The 19,410-nt window shown below is 45.8% G+C and overlaps 1 protein-coding gene across 18 annotated transcripts in view; it reads left to right on the top strand.

The window, feature by feature from the left end:
- The window catches only part of NTRK2 (neurotrophic receptor tyrosine kinase 2), a 345,316-nt gene that overhangs the window by 310,782 nt on the left and 15,124 nt on the right, over positions 1-19,410 (top strand). The window lies entirely within an intron of this gene.

Here is a 19,410-nt window from a genome sequence, read left to right as displayed (position 1 = left end):
TCAGAGGTAGATTGTCGCCCTCAGCTTCCTTTTCTCCTGATTCCTTGTCTGGATCCTGTGGATCTGGAGGTTTCCGCGGGGCTCCACTCCATGCCCATTGTCTGCCATCGTCCTAGCACAGAGCAGGATACAGTGAACATTTACCATCTGCACTGCCTCTGTTTCCTCTCTCCACTCCCTGCCCCGGCCACTCCAATTTGTCTTCTGGCCCCATTGCTCCTCAAAGCAGCTTTTACTGTAATCCATTAAGGTCTGTAGTCGAGTTAATTGTATTGTGCCAATATCAGTGTCCTGGGTTTAATGTTGTAGCTGGGTAAGACGTTACCACTGGGGGAAGCTGGAAGATGGTACATGGGACCTCTCTGTACTATACAATTACTCGTGAGTCTGTAAATAGTTTCAAGTGAAAAGTTACAAGAAAAACATAGCAGCTTTCACTAACCCCCTCAGTAAAATCTCTCCGAAGGTTCATGGACCTTTTCAGCCCTCAGCGTATTTGGCAGTTGTCGTCTACTCTCTCTTTCTTGAAATATTCTTTTTCCTTGGCTGCTTTGATACTGGAACACCTTGTTTTCCAGGCCACTCTAGTCACTCTTTCTTAGTCTCCTTCACAGATGAACGGCTGCCATTAACATTAAAATTTCTCAAAGCTCCTCCTAGCCCCCTGCTCTTCCTGAGGCTGTCTCTGCAGTCTGGGCATCGGCGACCACTGCTACGAAGATGACTTGCAGAGGCACACCGCCATCCACACCACTCTCCTGCCCTTGGGTTTCCCCTGGGTACCGCAGAGGCCTCTTCATCTCAGCGTGGTCAGCCCCTCTCCCTTCCCACTGTCTCTCTCCCGACTCCCATAGCCCACAGGCCCCAGGCCTATTCAAGTGTTTCCTATCTCAGTGAATGATCATCATTACCAATTCAGCAAGCAAGAAACTATACACTCTCCACCTTTATCACCAGTGTCCTAGTGTGAGCCACCAAGCTCTCCCCTGGATGACCACAGCAGCCTTCCACCTGCTTCTACTGCAATCTCTGCTGTATACAGCAGCCTGAGTGTGTTTGTACAATACAAATCCAGCCATGACGTTCTCAGCTTAAAATCTCTAATGGCTTCCCATTGCTCACAGGGAAAAGGAATGAAATCCTTTCATTGATCTGCAAGATCCTGCATGTTCTGGCTCATATCCGACTCCCCAGCCTATTCCCTATTATGCTCCCATTGCTTAATGCACTCTAGCCATGCTGGACTTCATTAAACTTCTCAAACACATTTTGTTCCCTCCTGCCACAGGACATTTGAACATGCTCCACTCACTATGCCTGGAATAATTTTCCTCCTCTCTTCATCTAGCTAATTCTTACTTATTCTTCAGGTCTTGGCTCAAATGTTATCCCCACCTGAAGCCTCTTACCACCTTCCAGCCTAGGACAAATCCTTCTATTATAAGCTCTTACACAATGGAAATATTCAGCTAGAAGACTAGTTGCAAAAATTGAAATATTTTTGCCCAAGTTGGTGAACAGCCGCCACCCTTCATCCACTTCCTTCAGCCACTAACGAGTTGCCTCCAGGCACAGCACGGAGCCTTCAGGCACCAAGATCTATGGAGGTATGGTCAGTTGGTCCCTGTTAGATATTTTGAATTCTCTCCTATTTTTGTGCATCCTGTACCTCTCCTCTACGCATCATTGCACCTGAATTTCATCTTATTCTGAGAATATTTGATTAATATCTTCCCCATTCTAAGATCATGAGGGTGAGGACCGTGTTTGCCGTTATTTTCTCTGTATCGAACGCAGACTAGGACCCCAATAAATATGTGCTCAGTAGATGCTAATTTAAGTGACTGAACAGGCCTTTCTCAGATATGATCCACTTTGACCCCTGAGCCCCACACAGATGAAGCTACTGGTTAAATGCAGCACAGATAGGCAGTGTTGGCAGAGCCTGACCGTGGCTCAGTGGCAGGCCCACCCAGTGCCCTTCCTCTCCCGCAGCCTGTCTCCCCCGGAAGACCTGCTGGAGAGGCTTCTTATCGTTACCATCGCCAGATCCCTTGAGGGTCTGGACTCCTCAGCCTCCCGCATCCTCCATCCTGTCACCATGACCCAGTTTGAGACTTTGAAATTCAAGCATTGCTGACAGAATCTGTGTGTGGCTTTTTTTTCCTGTTCTCTAAATAAAAAATTAAATCAGAATGGTCATGTATATGCTGTCTCAAAATAGTGCGTTATTTAGAGAGAGAAGGTGCTGGTTATTACTGGCATTTAACATTTGTTGAGTGAACACAATCTGCTAAACACTGAAGAGAACACGGAATTAAAGAGTTCCTGCCCGATGTGTGTCGTGGCCTCAATTAGACCCAGACGAATCCCTGATGTGCAGGCAGGATGGATCTGCATAGAGCCCGACAGCCAGGCACAAACATGCTCCAGCCGGATGGGCAGGATCTTCCCTGGGAAAAGGCGACATTGGAGTCAGGGCCGTTAGACCATTTTAAAAATAGCAAAGCTCCACGTGAGTCCTTAGGAACAGAAAAGTCTTGGAAAATTAGATGGCTTTTCCTGCAGGGCCTTCCCTAAGAGAAATGCAGTCTGTAGATTCCTGCTGAGCTGCAGGCAGTTCCGCCCTCCTGTCTGCAGGAGCTGCTGCGGAAGCCTTGGGGTTCAGGAGCAGTCTCGCCGCGTGGACTATGTTGCCAAGAAGAACCGCTACATACCGTTGTTGGATTTGTTTTTCCAGAATAATTACAATATTGGTAGAATTTAAGGAAAAGGCCCTTCTTCATCCCCTTTTTTTTCTCACGAGTTGGCCTGTGAGTTTCACCCTGCCCCATCAGGTCCCGTGGGGTCCCAGGCACCCGTGTGAAGAGCATCCATGGCTTCTGTAGGTTCTGAACTGAGTCCAAAGCATCGTGATGGTCCCAGCAGATTGGAGCAGATTCCAGCCGGGGAGTCAAGGCGCTGCTAGACTGGTCCTGCTAGTCATTTATGCTCTGAGTCTTGGTTTCTTTATCTGAGAATTGGACGTCATAAAGCCCAGCTTGCTGGGTTGTTACAAGAACTCGATAAATTAACGTATGTGAAGAAACAGCATTTGGCCTGGAACACTTGTTGCCTATGTTTCCAGCACTGGAACATACCACCTTTATCTAGCCAACTAAGCAGAAACTCCTGATCAGTTCCAAATTTAGGGTAACAATTCCAGACACGTAAAGTTTTTAATTCAGTAGCTCACCTTCTGTTGTCTAAAGATAATTAGGGCTTAACAGGGGACAAGAAACACATAGACTCTTGAGATCCCCAGAGAAGCTAACAGTCTCTTTCTAGCCTTTCCAAATATTACAGTCCTGGGAAAATAAGCGGGGTAGATCTTTAAAAGAAAAATATCTGATTGGACACAAGTCCCAAATGTAACAAGATATTTGAAATTGACTTACAAAGAGCACTTTTTATATTGTGAAGTGGTCATCATACTCTTTCAATTTGAACATTATTTTGAACATATGAGACTGTTGTACACAGGTCATAAACCTGTCAAAAGAGTAAATAGACTTAGCATGAAATATTAACCTTGGGAAAAAGCATTTCTAAGGATGTAACCCCCTTCCCACTAATGTGAATGATTAAGCACTTGAAATTTATTAATGCAGCATGAATGACACTGCTGTGATAAGACTCGGCAATGACCTCCATGATGGTTTCTTACTCCACCAAGTTGACAAAAGAAAGCTTTGAGGCATCTTGTCAGACAGACGAGCTAGAGCAAGACAGCGATTCTGCCCAGATGGCTGTGGGCTAGTGGGCAGAGCACAGATGCCCAAAGGCAAGTCATTTAGAGCTCAGATTTGCAGAGGGAAAATGGAGCCGGTTCTGGCTCTGGCTCTGTGTGTCTCCTGACCACACCTGACTGACTCTCTCCTCCAGTCAGGAGAGAGACCCTGCACTGGGGCCTCAGAGTCTGCCCTCTCCGTCTGATTCCTGGGAGCCAAGACACCATGCGATGGAGGGTAATGAGCCCCGGACTTAGAGTCAGAGAGCTGGGGCTCTGTTCTCGGTCTGCAGCCAGGAAGCTGCTGGCCTGTATCTGTATAATAGCATTCTATGAAAGATAAAATGGCAAGAAAGTCAGAGTAGAGAAGAGGTATAGAGAGAAGTGGAGACAAAGAGAGCGAGAGTAACAGACAACACCTGGCCCCTCGCTTAGGTGTGTGCTCCATCACAGAGATGCTCTAGGATAGGGTGGATTTTCTAGGGCCCCCACTGAGTGACCCCCTTCCTCTCTGTGGCTGTTTCCAGGCTGGTGAGCCCAGTTTCACCCATGTACAGAATCACCTGGGGCTTTGTCCACGTTCAGCCCAGTGATAAGTAGCATGTGTCTGCATCCCTGTCTCTACCTGACCATGGAGGTGGCATGTACCCTTTACCCAGCGAGACACTTGCAGAACTCTGCAGGAGGCCAACAAAGGACCAAGTCTCTATCAACTCCTGATTTGCTGTTGTCATCATAGTGTTGGATTTGCAGAGAAGACGTGGCGGCCAGACAGGGCATGTATAGGGCCAGGCAGATGCTGGGTTTTAGACCAGGGCACTATGATGAGCAGGTCCAACTGGTGGGAGGGGATTAACAAAGGAGCGAAGTTAGTGTCTGAGATTAAAATCAATCTCCGGACCAGGCTAGGGGTCAAGAAGAAGCTAAATGCCCATCAAAGTGGAGGGATCCAGAAATGAGAGGTCTTATGCGCAGACACCCCATAGTCCTGTCCTACAGGATGTGGCTATAAGGAATCTGTCCTGGGAGACAGGGATAGGCACTGAGCATGTGTGTGGAGGCACAGATCCAGGTATCTCTGGAAGCTGGGGGGACAAGTAAGGTGACTGGAGTGGTAAGTTACTGGAGAGACAAAGCAGAATTTGTACCAGCAAAAAGACTGCCTGGAGAAACTCCATGTTGTGAGTTTTGAGCTGTGAGCTAGGTGTGCATGGTGGCCAGCACAGACACTTGCTCCCCTTGGGGCAAGGGAACAAGAAGAATGACTCTAGGCATAAGGTGGGGGCTGGGTGGTCGGCAGAAGGGCACCAACTTAGCCCGACGAGGAGGCTGATTCTATATTCAGCAAAGCAAATTTGGGAAGGGGTTAGGGTAAGCTGAAGCTGCTTGAGTAATGATGGGTCTGAAAATCTGGGTGAGGAAAAGTGGGTCTAGCCGTGGTAGAAGGAAGAGATAGTGGGGTCTTGTAGTCTAACCCCCTTTGTATAGCAAAAATCTCTTATGCACTGCTTCAGATCACCTTGGCTTTGGGACCATGGGCCGTTTCATTCTGCTCCAGCTCCTGTTGCAATGACCAGCTCTGCTTGGGTTCCCCAACTGACTGCACAGCACCTTGCATCTTGCCCACATTGTGTACCTCTCACCTTGTGGCCTAGTGCCTCCCTGTTGATGCTGAGATATGACACTCCACTGGACTCACTCTGATGCCCAGGCATGCTAGACATGCAAGTGCAGGGAAGCCAACACCCAGTGTTGGAATCTTTGAGCAGTAGGAGACAAGAGCCCCTAGTTAAGTTATTCCCTGTTCTTCCCTTCAACCCAACTTTCCTGAGACCCAGTATGTCCAATAGCCTCCAGAAGAAGCCTGTGAGCAAGCAGTCAGTCACGTGGATGCCACATGGTGGCTAGTTCCATACTCCTCTTCTTATTGCCCCTCCCTGCTTCCCTGCCTCATGCTCCTTATCCCTCTCTCTGCTTCCCTGACTTTGCACTCCCTGAGAAAGTAGGAGCACAGAAGCCTTGGCCTCAGGCTCTGTTTCACGGAGAAACTCTTCCACCTGCCACCATTGTCATTTCTTAGAATTGGATATGAGGTGAATCCATTGAGGAAAGCAAAAGAATTTGCTACCGGAAGGACTTTATTTGTACATGATACAGTGTCAGCCTTGACATGCTTCTGCAATCCAGACTCAGACGGTGGCATTTTAGCGATGTGCCAGTGTGTGTAAGTTTGCCCCAAATGGACCCTCACCTGTAGTTGAGGTTGTCAGGCTCTTTTTTGGAAATCCCCAAGCAGCCTTTCCTTTCTCTCAGCCAGGGAAACTCTTTCTTATTGTCTTCTGACCGTAGGGTTCTCAGTCTGTCCTTCGCACACTCTTTCTGGAGTGCTTCCCGGGGTCCCCCTCCTTGGAGTGCACTTATTTATACGTGTAGGAGGACAAGGTTGAACAGCTAGCCAGCCCACGAAGGCCATTTTAGCCATTTTTTTATCCCTGTCCTACTGAACACTTGTAGGTAAGCCAATATTGAAGTTTGCTTTTTTACAACTGCCCAAGCCTATTGAAGCTTATGAGAATACAGTAGTCTCCCCTTATCCATGGGGGATATGTTCCAAGACCCCCAGTGGATGCCGGAAACACAGATAGTACTGAACCCCATATATACTATGTTTTTTCCAATACATATATACCTATGATAAATTTGTAAATTAGGCAGAGTCAGAGGTTAACAATAACTAATAATAAAATAGAACAATTATAACAATATACCGTAATAGAAGTTACCATAGATCGTAGCAACCTCACCTCGTTACATCAAGAACTTTCACCTTTTCACCTAAAGGAAGCACTTTGCTTCCTTCTCTTTGGCATGTCTGAATTGCCAGCATCACTACTCTTGCACTTTGGGGTCATTATTAAACAAAATAAGGGTTCCTTGAACACGAGCACCACGATACCACCACAGCAGATCTGATAACCAAGACGGCTGCTAAGTGACTAACTGGCGGGTGGTGTGTGTGGCATGGATCCACCAAAGGGATGATCAGGCCCAGGGCAGGACAGAGCAGGACAGCTTGAGATTTCATCAGAATGGTGGGCAATTTTAAACTTATGAATTGAGTATTTCTAGAGTTTTCCATTTAATATTTTTGGACTTCGGTTGACCTCGGATGGCTGAAACCACAGAAAGCAAAACTACGGATGAGAGGGGACACCTGCAGTCATGAGGCAGTCACTGTTCTCAACTGAGAATCCTCCCCATCTGTAAGCTATAAAAGCTCTTTTTGTACTGTCTGTTAAGAGTCTAATATCTTTAAAAGAGAACTGTTATGATGAAAATCATATTCTAGTATCTTTAGCTATGATACTGCCAACATACTGGGTCATTAAGGCACAAATCATTATAATTAAAGATGCTTCTCACTAATATTCTCAATCCATCCTTGTATTTATTCTGGCTCAGCACTGTTGCTATACTGATATGCCCAACATCCTTGTAATCCTCTGTGGCAAGTTTAGCTCCGAAGTTCTCAAAACTAAAACAAAAATGTCTTTTTTTAAAAAAATAAATCATATGCGGGGAAAACAATGGGTACATTCTATGGTCAATTTAATTTCATCTTGGTGAGAATGGTCCTGCCCCCAATTCTCTTGGCCTCTATCCCGAACCCTAATTGTGTCCCCATTTCGGACACTCCTGAACAGCACAGTCTCCTGTTTCCTGTGGAGAGTGGACTTCTAGCCACACCGACTTCCTCCCTGGGCCTGGGCTGGTGGACCACTCCGTGCCAGCTTCCACTCAACTGCGTTCTCTGTCGGTTTCCTCTGAGCCACTCTCCGTGTTTGCTGCTCAGGCTCTCAGTTTGTGCGGAACAGCCTCCGCAGCCCAGTGAATGACGGCAGATCACAGCAAGGGCTGGGCGGGGCTGGCAACCTTCTTTTCCTGAAAGTTTAAATGGCTTGGTTGCAAACCAATCAACAGAGCCTCAGTCTCTGCCACAGCACATGTCTTCATTGCAATGCTGTTTGAAAAATACACTTTATTTTTTAGAGTAGTTTTAGGTTCACGATAAAATTGAGCAGAAAGGAGAGATTTCCCTTATACCCCCTGCCCCCATACATGCACAGCTTCCTCCACTGTCAATGTCTCCCGCCGAAGTGGTACATTTGTTACAATCGTGCCCTTATGTTGACACATCATTACCACCCAACGTCTGTAGTTTACATAAGGGTTCACTTTTGGTGTTGTAAGTTCTGTGGGTTTTGATAGATTTATAATGACATGTGGCCACCATTATAGTGTCATACAGAATAATTTCACTCTCCTAAAAATCCTCTGTGCTCTGCCTACGCATCCCTCTCTCCCCGCCAACCCCTGGCAACCACTGATCTTTTTACTGTCTCCACAGTTTTGCCTTTTCCAGACTAACATATAGTTGAAATCATACAGTATGTAGCCTTTTCAGACTGGCTTCTTGCACTTAGTAACATGCATTTAAGTTTCCTCTGTGTCTTTTCATAGCTTATTTGATAGCTTAATTCTTTTTAACACTGAATAATCTTCCATTGTCTGGGTATACCTTGGTTTGTTTATCCATTCATCTGCCAAAAGACATCTTGGTTGCTTCCAAGTTCTGGCAATTATGAATAAAGCTGCTATTGACATCCATGTGCAGATTTTTGCGTGGACATAAGTTTTCAACTCATTTGGGAAAATACTAAGGAGCACAATTGTTGGGTCATATGATAAAAGTATGTTTCATTTTGTCAGAAACTGCCAAACTGTCTCCCACAGTACCTGTACCATTTTCCATTCCCACCAGCAATGAATGGGAGTTCCTGTTGCTCCACATCCTTGCCAGCATCTGCTGCTGTCAGGGTTTGGGATTTCCACCATTCTAATAGGGATGGAGTGGTATGTGCTGCAACACTTTTGACACTGGTATTTCCCGCCACCTGGGAGCATCTTGGGTAGATTTCGAGACTTCCTGTTCACCTTCAGCTGTGAAACCAGTTGAATCTAGTTTACAACTTCATTCTTATCCATCCAGCATCAGGATAGACATCTCCCTTCTCCTCTTCAGTCTGTATTCCCTATGAAGTTAGGGACTGGGAGGAGGGATTGGGGATAAGGACAAACATCTCTTTACTTCTCAGTTGTCATCCTCTCCTTTTTCATCACTATTTCTCTGCTAACACCTCTGTGGGTCAGGTGTCACCGTGGGCAGCCGGGGAACAGACAAGTAGGCTCAAATGTAGACACTTTCCACAGTGTCCACTTATTCATGAGAAGCTCACGCATCTTCAGCCTTCCAATGATGAGAGAGTGGGCTCTCCTGCTCCCCCTCTTCAGCTCCGCCATCTTTCTCCACCCGCTTCCCTTTTCCTGTGTAGTGCACACAGTCTGCTGCCTAAACAGAAGCCCAAATGCAAAATGAGGTCCCGATCTTCCTTCTTAAGGCTCCCCAGTCTTTATGAGTAATTCTCTTGAATTCCCTTACTTGATTTCAGGTTGGGGCCAGGTGGGGGGGAGGTGGAGGTGCAGAAAGGAGAAGGGAAGGAAATGACCTCTCTTTAGGAACATTCCACCAATGCCCCCCAGATCAATAGCCCCTCGTTACTCTTGCTCACTCCCCTCCCATACAGACTGAGGAGAGGGATATAACGTGGTGGGCAGTTACTGTAGGGCTTTTTCTATTATGGGGGCAGGAGTCTGATCCAGCTGTCAGATGCCTGACTGATAGAGAATTTCTCTGGAATATGGGGTACCCAGAACTCCTTTTCCCTCAGCTGGAGGCCCGAATTTTTAAATTAGGATGACAACTGGAAAAGCCCCACTGAGTATCTTAATATAGGGTATCAGAAGTGTACAGAGAAAGGAAATTCACAGCCCCCCTCATCGAGCATTCAAGCAGTTAATGACCTATTGGCCTTCATGTCAAAAAGCTGATTATATCGAAGACAAGACCCTCACGCAACAATTCACCCTCACCTTTTCCTGCTCTGCCTTTGGTGACGAGCACCAGGCATTCTTCTCCTGGTGACAGGGCCTCGTCACTCGAAGACAGTGTTTAGGCCACACCTTAGCCTGCTTCCCGCCAGGTAAATAAACCCCTAACCCCCGCCCAGCTCCCAGTTTTCCTGACAAGAACATGGGTGATATAAATCAAAGCCAGCCTGGTCGTAATTTCTGAAGACCCCCAAGAGGATGAGGCCAGTTCCGATTGGCTGAGTTTTCATTAGCAGAGATTGTTAGGAGCCTAACGCAGAGGCTGGTGTGTGACGTCTTGGGTGAGCCGCGGACGTGTGGCTGTGCCGGCTTCCCAGATGCTGTTATGTGCTACTGTCTCTCTGCATGTTTGACTTTTTGAAAATCACTTTGGGTTCCTTTTCTGCTGAAACTAATTTTTTTTCTTCAGGCATAGCCACTTTCTCCACTTTAAAATAATGGTGCAACTTTAGTGATTTCATCTAGAGAAGCATCGAAGTGACCACTAAAATGGTCAATTCACAAATTCTTCAAAAAGTAAACATTCCTGTCTTCGGAAAGTTTTATCAAATACAGCCTGTAAAGAACTAACAACACTTTTGTGGTGGTTATATCCGTTCTGTGATTTGACTGCTCCAGTTCTAAGTTTTCTTCAAATCTAGTTATGGTGATGGGCAGAGAGGGCGGTCATTCAGCGAGCCCCTCCTGTGGGGCAGAGGCGGCAGGAAGAGACCACCAAGGCCGTGGAGGAGTTTCTCGGGGCAGAGGACAGCTGTTGTGAGATGGTGCCCTCGACATCAGGCCGGGCTAGGATGAGAGGCACCAAGGAGGCTGCCCGCTGAGTTGGGGCAGCACCCGGGGCTGTGAGAGCTCAGAGGATGCTATTGCGGCAGCCTAGGTGCGAGCCTGAGGTGCCCGGGACTAAGCGGTCCCGGTGGAAATGCTCAGGTGGGTGCATTCAGGGGATGCTTCCCAGGCAGAGCTGAAAGAACCTGACAATGCCCTGGCCATGGGGGATAAGGGGAAATGAGGAAGCAATGGGGACTCCTGGGTTGTTAGCTTTGAACAAATTAGTGGTGGTTGGTGGGGATGGTGGTGGTATTTAAGGGGATGGAGAAGACAGAAGGAGGAGCAGGGTTCAGAGGAGGGAGGAAATTTGAGGACATTTAACCCTCCGGTAAGCAGAGGACACACCACCACTGGAAAGGGGAGCAGATTGTTTAAAACTCCAGCGTTCTGAAGTTGCCTTTCCCTGCAGTTTTCAGTTAATTTGCAGTAGCTTCTTGGTTCTGTATAAATCTCGCCCCTCTCTGGAGTGCTCTTATCTTCATCTCTAAAGACAAATTCACAGCCGAGGAGAATTGGTATCCCTGAGTCTGTTCACAGAGTAGATAGTAGCACTTAAAAACCTGTTTGTGTTTCATGAAAGCTATTTCCGTAAATGGATTCAAGTAGATATTAAGCAGTAAATATAGTATCCTAAATGACAATGATCTGGACCTAAATAGATGTTTTGGTATAAACAACTGTAATTGTCGGGGATAGAGATCCTGAGAAGGAATTTGAAGAAAAATGGCCATAGGGGTTGACTAAGGGATCAAGAGGCAGGAAGGAAGATGCACAAAGAAAGATGCTGACAGACCATCATTATGGACTTCAGGCTGGTGGAATCTTTCTCTTCTTCCCTGGGACAGCACGAGGGCAGCTTTCTTCCTCAAAGGAAATGCCAATTGTTTTAGGAGTCAAAGGGTGACCTCAGCAGTGACGTGATCCTATAACTGGAGCAATATTGGGGAAATAATCAGGAAAAGCAAGGTCATGTGGAGGGAGTCTCCTACTTCTGTACTGACAGCAGGAAGCCTGCAGAGACCCTCAGCATAAATTCTAAGGCCAAACACCAAGCGGCTGTAAGTACCCACCCAGGGAAGCTCAGGAAGACACCCCTGCTGCCGAAGGCCTGGAAGGAATAGGGTCCTCTCTGCCCCTCTTCCTTCCACTGACAGAGGGGCTGGGGACCCACACAGCAGAGCCACTTTGCGTCCTAAATCCATCACTTCTGCAAAAACCAGCATTGGGTATTGCTGCAGCGCAATGATGTCATTGTCGAATTCTCTGGATTAGGGAAGAAAGAGTTTTCCCCTGAACAGAGCTCAGAGAAAGTGGCTGCTGATGGCTTTAGCGGGCATGCACACCTCCAGGTGGAGTTGGGGATGTTGCGAAATAAGAGGCAAAAGTCAAAGAGAAAGCGGCAAGATTCATGGACTTGAAACATCTGTCCGCCGTCGCCATCTCAGAGCCTGATCCTGACTACAGTCTTGAGCTCATGTCTTAGTCTCCCTACTCAGTAATGGGGGTGATAGTTGGCTCACAGATTATGTGTTTGTTGTAAATCCCTGTATTAAGTAGCTTGCCTTAAAATACTATCTGATGTAGCATATTATTTAGATATAGAAGTAAACATATAATATAAATATAGATACAGATATGACATATAGTTACAGACACATAGCCCCCAGTGCAGCTGTGACATTACAGAAAACTCCATCAATGATGGCCCAGGTGACACTCCACCTCTTTCCTACCACTTGCCCTCTTGCTGTGGTGACCCCAGCCACACTGGCCTCCTTACTGTTCAAATATATTGAGGTTGTTCCTACCTCAGGGCCTTTGCACCAGTTGACCCCAGTGCCTGGAATGCACTTCTTCCTGATGTTTGCATGTCTTGCTCTTTCACTTTATTCAGATCTCTGCTTAGGTATCACCTGCTCAGAAAATCCTTTGCTGACCCTCCCATCTAAAGAGCACTGCCCCGGTGTCCTTTTCATTTACTGACTCTCTTTTTCTTCCAGTGTTTATGACCACCTGACATTATCGTACGTAGCTATGTGTTTATTTATGTATGGTCTATGTGTCCCACTAAAAGGAGAGCTTCATGAGGACATGGAGCTGATTCACATCCACATCCCCCGTGCCTAGGACCATGCCCAGCACCCCACAGGTAGCTCAATAAATTTTTTTGCTGAATGAGTGAATGATACCAAAACAAACAAATGATTATCAACTCAATGATTGAAAAAATCAACCTATACTCTCTGCAATGAGGGTCTGAGAATCTGAAAAATGTTATAATAGCTTTTCTTAATGTTATCTGCTGCGGTGGAAATGGATAAGCTTTTGAAGACGGGGATTTGGCTTCCAGGTTGAATTCTCCCAACTTTCATTACTCCACAGCACTCTGGTCATGGTTTCAGGTGGTGGAGCTATGGCAGGAGGTGAGAGTCAGAGGACAGCTCGTACAGGAGGCAGTGGTGATGCTGAGGGCTGGCTTGGGGCTTTAGGCCTCCTTTGTTAATCTCCATCTGCCCCTTTACCTCTCCAGCCGTCAAGACTATGTATAGGCGGTGCCATGCCAAGTGTGCTTCAGACCAGCCTCTCCCCTAGCCAAGCGTCTGCCACCCCTGAGCCCCTCCCATGGGAAATTCTGATGGGGCCACAAGGAACCTCTGTAAGTGGGATGGCTTCATGGAGGGAAGCTGGGATGGCCAGTGGGACGTGCCACAGGGTGAGCAAAGAGAAGGGAACCCGTAGGTCAAGCCACTCAGCCTTTCCATTCTCTCTGGTTTCTCCCAGCATCCTCACACCCTCTCCTCTACCGAGGTGTCGCTTCAGCTCATTAATCTTCAGCTTCCACAGCTTTTCATGGTAGCTTACCCCGTATGTTCATTACTCTGTGTTCAACATATGTCTGTTTCCATTCCTTATTTACAGTTTAAATGAAAAACGGGTGTCGCTCCCTAAAGCTAATCGGCTACTGTCCATTTTTCCTTTTCCCCTCTGGATACCCCCGTCGGCTCTAAGGGGTTTGTTCTGACAGCCCCGAGGAGGGCAGACAGGAAGCTGCCTTTCTGGCTGTAGCCCCTGTTTCCTTCCATATTTATTTCACACTGGATTGTCTACCCACCCAGCCCATTCCCTGAGGCAGCCAGATGCAATTGTTTTCCTCGACATGTGTCTGTTGAACATCCAAGCACCGACAGTGCTTCCTTCATGAAACTTGTAGTCTAGGGGCAGACGGGGATAGCAACCACATGACCACACAAATAGGCATGTCCTTACACCTGATCGGTGCTGTGAGGGGAAAGTCAGCAGAACTGCCCGATAGTCTAACTTGCTTTTGGTGTCTAAGAAGATGATGTTTAAGCTAAGTTCTGATGGGCAAGTAGAAGGCAGCCAGGTAAAAATTGAGGAGCTGCATGTGTGAAGACCTAAGGTGAGAAAGTGCTGAGGACATTTAGACCAAAATGGATGGGTCACTGCAAGGAAGGGGAAAGCATCAGTGGAGACTGGAGAAGGAGGTGCTAAGATCAACCAGGGTTCTATCAGCCATTTTAACCACTTTTAATTTTATCCTAAAGGCAATGAGGAGTCATTAAAGAGTTTATAGCAGGAAAATCAAATGATCTGATGGAATTAATATTTTAAGACTATTGTTCTGGCTGTTGTATGGACAGTGGTTTGGAAAAAGCTAAGAAGGGAAACGGGAAGACCAGTTAGGAGGCTGTTGCAGTAGCCCAGGGAGGGAAATGACAGAACCAGGAGATCAAAATGGAGGTGGAAGGACATGGACAGATTTGAGATGTTTGTTGAAGGATGTCCTTGAAAGAACTTCATAGAATATTCCACCAGCCCTTGACAGCATTCTTCAAGACTTCCAGTAAGGGAGAAAAGTGAATTTCCTCCATGTTTAAGCCACTGTCTCTGTCACCTGCAGCTGATGGTGATCCCCACCTGATGCACGGTCTTCATCCCTGCACTGGCTTGGTTGTGGTTCAATGCAGCTCCGTGAAATAATATGGGTAAAGCTCTTGGTCATGCCTCACATATGCTACACCTGCAATAAGTAGTAGCTAGATGTTAAATGTTAGCCGCAAAGCTGAACACAACTCTGCCATCATAGCCTCTTCAGGGCACTGTGGCCAACTTCTACTCCTGAGGGAACTTCAGTGAGGAATCAGGGGCTTGATCTTCTTTGAGAACTTTTTCTCCTGCTATTTCCCAATAGTCTCCCTGCATGGGACCCTCTGGACACAGTAGCAAATGTGCAGGCATCCTAACATTGACCTGTTAGTGGAAGGAAGCTGATGAAGTTGTGGGCTAAACTGCAGCAGCATCATGGTCCACAGCCGGCTGTTCACATTTCCTCCATGGTGTCAGCTCTCTGCCCTGCATTATGGTTGCACAACAAGCTCCAGACAGCAAGGAGCTATTCTCATTCAATGTTGCTTCCCCACAGTGCACATAGCACTAACCAAATACAAGTTTGTTGAAATGTACTGAAATAAAGGTACTGGAAAAGAAGCAAGAATAATGAGATATTGCATGTGGATTGGGTGTTAACCACTTAAGCCACACTTTGCCAGCTACCTCACTTGAGGCTCACAGAGAAGACACAGTAAGTATCACTGTCCCCAATCTGTAAGTGCAAAACATGGTTTAGAGGGAGACAGTGACTTCCCCAGTCATGTGGAGAGTCTTTATGCCCTAGAATAGAGCCCCAGGCTTCTGATGCAGGTCACTATGTTGAGCATACCAGGAGGGGGCATTTGTGTGGACCGCAGTGGGAATGGAGCCACTCAGGACCGTGCAGTGGACAGGACGTATGGAATCTGGTTGCAGGGTTGTGCAATCCCAAGGCTGTGGTCTGAATGTTTCTTTTTGTTTCTTCTGGCCATTGGGCTCTTTACCACATATTCTAGAACTTAGCCTATTGAGGAAAGGTATTGGCTGGATTTAGGTTTATGAGCTTTTATTCCTATTTAGAGGTGAAGAAGAGACTCTAAGACATAAAGTGATTTATTTACATTCACTTAGTTAGTAAGTGGCTGAGCTGGAACAGGAAACCAGTTCTGTCGACTCCAAAACCCGTCACTTTCTGCCACCAGAGTCTTTCAAACAGGAGTCTGGGTGGCCTTTGAACACAAGATGGTGTGTCCCAACCAGAGACCCCTGAGGCCACCAGATAAACATGGACTGTGTTTCTAAAGCATCAACTTTAATAAGCGATTGAGGGACAAAACCTCACTTTTCATAATTCATCATGGAGTCTAATGCAACAATTATATTAGATGTTAAAGATAAAATATAAGACATTAAACAAATTCCACATTTGCCATAAGCACCTTGGACTAGACCCACAGACATGGTCCCAATTACTCCCCACACCCCTAGTTTTTTACTTCTTTCTGTGGTTTGGGGTGCTTTGGTGGAAAGCTTTGAGAAACATCCAGTTACACCATGCTGGTTTTCCATAACACTGAGCTGCCAATATTCATTTTGCACAGAAGAGCTGCTGGTGAGGAACTGAGTACCAGGTTCACAATTGCAAAACAGCTGCTTCTTGTAATAAGTGTACTTTCTGTAGGTAGGTTTTCTCTGTAGGTATGTCTGGAGAAGTATGAGAAAATGGGTTTTAAATGTAGGTAATGTTTTTAGCACAAAGCATGGCACACAGAGTAGGTGCTCAGTAACTGAGTAAATTTTGTTATATTATTTATTGGCTCCCTAACTGAGTGAATTTTGTTATATTATTTCTTGGCTCCCATGATCATCATAACAAATCACAATGTCCTTTATAACCAAGGTCACAATCTCCATGCATTACATAGATCACAGACATAGCAGAAAAGGGCCATAATGACATTAGGTAGGCATTCAGAGCTCCCTGGAAAAAAGCAACTTTCCCATTATTGTTACACTCACATGGACACAGACATCAGTTTCCATATCAGAATGAGCTGGGATGAAAGAGGACCTTATTCATTTTGAACCAGCTCTGATATACTAAGTCCTCATCTCAGGTTAGTGGTGGAATGTACATTCTGGCAGGGCCTTCAGTGTTAACTGACCAACTGGCATCAATGGTGGCATAGATATGTGGTGTCCATCCAGAAAACAGATCTCTCTGCTTGCTGGACATGATGCACCCGGGGCAGCAGTAATCATGGTAATCGCAGCTGGGCTGGAGAGAGCTGTTTCTAATACAGTGAAGCTAGTTTTTTCCTACTATGTTGATAAATCATTGATTTCTTCCTTTTCTAAAAGCTAGCTGGAATACTAGCGTTTCTGAGTTATTTCCATAGAAACAATTTCACAATGGAATTTTGGTTCTTAACCAACATCATGCAGTCACCTTACTACAGACAGTCACATGAATATATATTGCTCCTGCTTTTCTGATTACCTTTGCTCAGCACATGTCAGTCCCCCTTGGCTTTTCACCATCAAAGGATGCATTGCTTTGGTCTCAAATGCTGAAGAGTCAGATGGTCTCTTGGGTCTAAAACCATAATTATCAGGCGGCCATAAAAAGCTCAATAACATTGAACATTAAAATAATGGCAGTTTGATGAAATGCATATGGTTGGAATATACAGCGTCCCATCGCTGAGAGATGTATAAGTTTTGTACAATAATTACACACCAGGCAGCATGCTGTATTAGTTCCTTCCAAAGGTGTCATCCTCCCATTGAGCCACTCGGGAACTCCCCATCAAAGTTGATAACAGTTAGTGGGATGGGGTGGAGAAGGAATCAGAGGAAGGAGGAGAGCATGTTGTTACTGTCTGACTTCACTTTATTGTTCAGATGAAGAATCTTTGGTTTTTAGATCCAAATGTGATCTTAAACATCAGTGTGCTTGCAGTTTTATACTTTACCAAGGGAAGACTTATTTGCTCCTGATTAGAGCCAAAATGTAAAATAAGGTGAAACTACAATCATTTCTAAGACTGGGGCTCTGTGGCTCTTTAAGTTGTAGATAGTGCACAAGTAGGGGACAATGGGACCCACAAGGGATGTCACTTAGGTGACACAAAGGCCAGGAAGCCCTTCTGCCTTTATCTGCATGTCACTAGGGGGTTCTAGGGTCTGCTCAGTCTTCCTTAGCTTCCACCAGGGAAATTGGGATGGAGTGGGGTATAGGTGACAGGGTGAGGACTGAGATGGCCCTGAGCTTTGCACTGGACATGAGCTGAATCTGGAACAAGAGCCGGTTTAAGCCATTTGCTCAACTCTAGAATTAGTTGGTAATAGGGAAACCGTCAAGAGTTACCTGGGAAGGGAAGGGAGGAGTGGCATTGAGCCTTCACCTGCAGACATGAAGATGCTGAAAGTGGACCACAGATTTGCATTCTGGACCAGAACTGCACAGCTCTTAGGACAGGCATACCTTATCTTGTTGCACTTTACTCTCTTGTGCTTCATAGAGATTGCGTTTTTTATAAATTGAAGATTTGTGGCAACCTTTCATCAAGCAAGTCTATCAGTGCCATTTTTCCAACAGTATTTTCTCACTCCGTGTCTCTGTGTCACATTTTAGTAATTTTCACAATATTTCAAAATTTTCCTTATCATTCTATTTGTTGTGGTGCTCTGTGCTCAGCAATCTTTGATGTTACTGTTGTAATTTTTGGGGGGCTCCATCAATCACACCCATGTAAAACGGCAGACTTAGTCAATAAATGTTGTGTGTGTTCCGACTACTACACCAACCGGCTGTTTCCCCATCTCTCTCCCTCTCCTCGGGCCTCCCTATTCCTTGAGACACAACAATATTGAGATTAGACCAATTAATAACCCTATAATAGCCTCTAAGTGTTCAAGTGAAAGGAAGAGTTGCATGTCTCTCTCTTTAAATCAAAAGCTAGAAATGAAAATCAGTGAGGAAGGCGTGTTGAAAGTCAAGATAGGCTGAAAGCCAGGCCTCTTGCACCAAACAACTAACCAAGTTGTGAACATAAAGGAAAAGTTCCTGAAGGAAATTAAAAGTGCTACTCCAGTGAACACACAAATGATAAGAAAGTGGAACAACTTTATTGCTGACGTGGAGAAAGTTTTAGTGGTCTGGATAGAAGATCAAACCAGCCACAACACTCCCTTAAGTCAAAGCCTAATCTAGAGCAAGGCTCTCACTCTCTTCAACTCTGTGAAGGATAAGAGAGGTGAGGAAGCTGCAGAAGAAAAGTTTGAAGCTAGCAGAGGTTGGTTCATGAGGTTTAGGGAAAGACGCCGTCTCCTTGACATGGTGCAGGGTGAAGCAGGAAGTGCTGATATAGAAGCTGCAGCAAGTTCTCCAGAAGATCTAGCCAAGATAATCAATGAAGGTGGCTACGCTAAACAACAGATTTCCAATGCAGACAAAACAGCCTTCTATTGGAAGAAGATGCCATCTAGGACTTTCACAGCTAGAGAGGAGAAGTCAGTGCCTGCCTTCAAAGCTTCAAAGGACAGGCTGACTCTCTTGTTAGGGGCTAATGCAGCTGGTGACTTTAAGTTGAAGCCAATGCTCATTTACCATTCCAAAAATTCTAGGGCCCTTAAGAATTATGCTAAATCTGCTCTGTCTGTGCTCTATAATGGAACAACAAAGCTTGGATGACAGCGCATCTGTTTATAATATGGTTTACTGAATGTTTTAAGCCCACTGTTGAGACCTACTGCTCAGAAAAAAAGATTCTTTTCAAAATATTAGTGCTCATTGACATGCACCTGGTCACCCAAGAGCTGTAATGGAGATGTACAATGAGATCAATGTTGTTTTCATGCCTGCTAACACAGCATCCCTTCTGCCGTCCGTGGATCATGGAGTCATTTTG

The sequence above is a fragment of the Equus caballus genome, chromosome 23 (assembly GCF_041296265.1).
Source record: "Equus caballus isolate H_3958 breed thoroughbred chromosome 23, TB-T2T, whole genome shotgun sequence".
NCBI classification, from domain to species: domain Eukaryota; kingdom Metazoa; phylum Chordata; class Mammalia; order Perissodactyla; family Equidae; genus Equus; species Equus caballus.
This window is presented reverse-complemented; position numbering and strand designations above follow the sequence as displayed.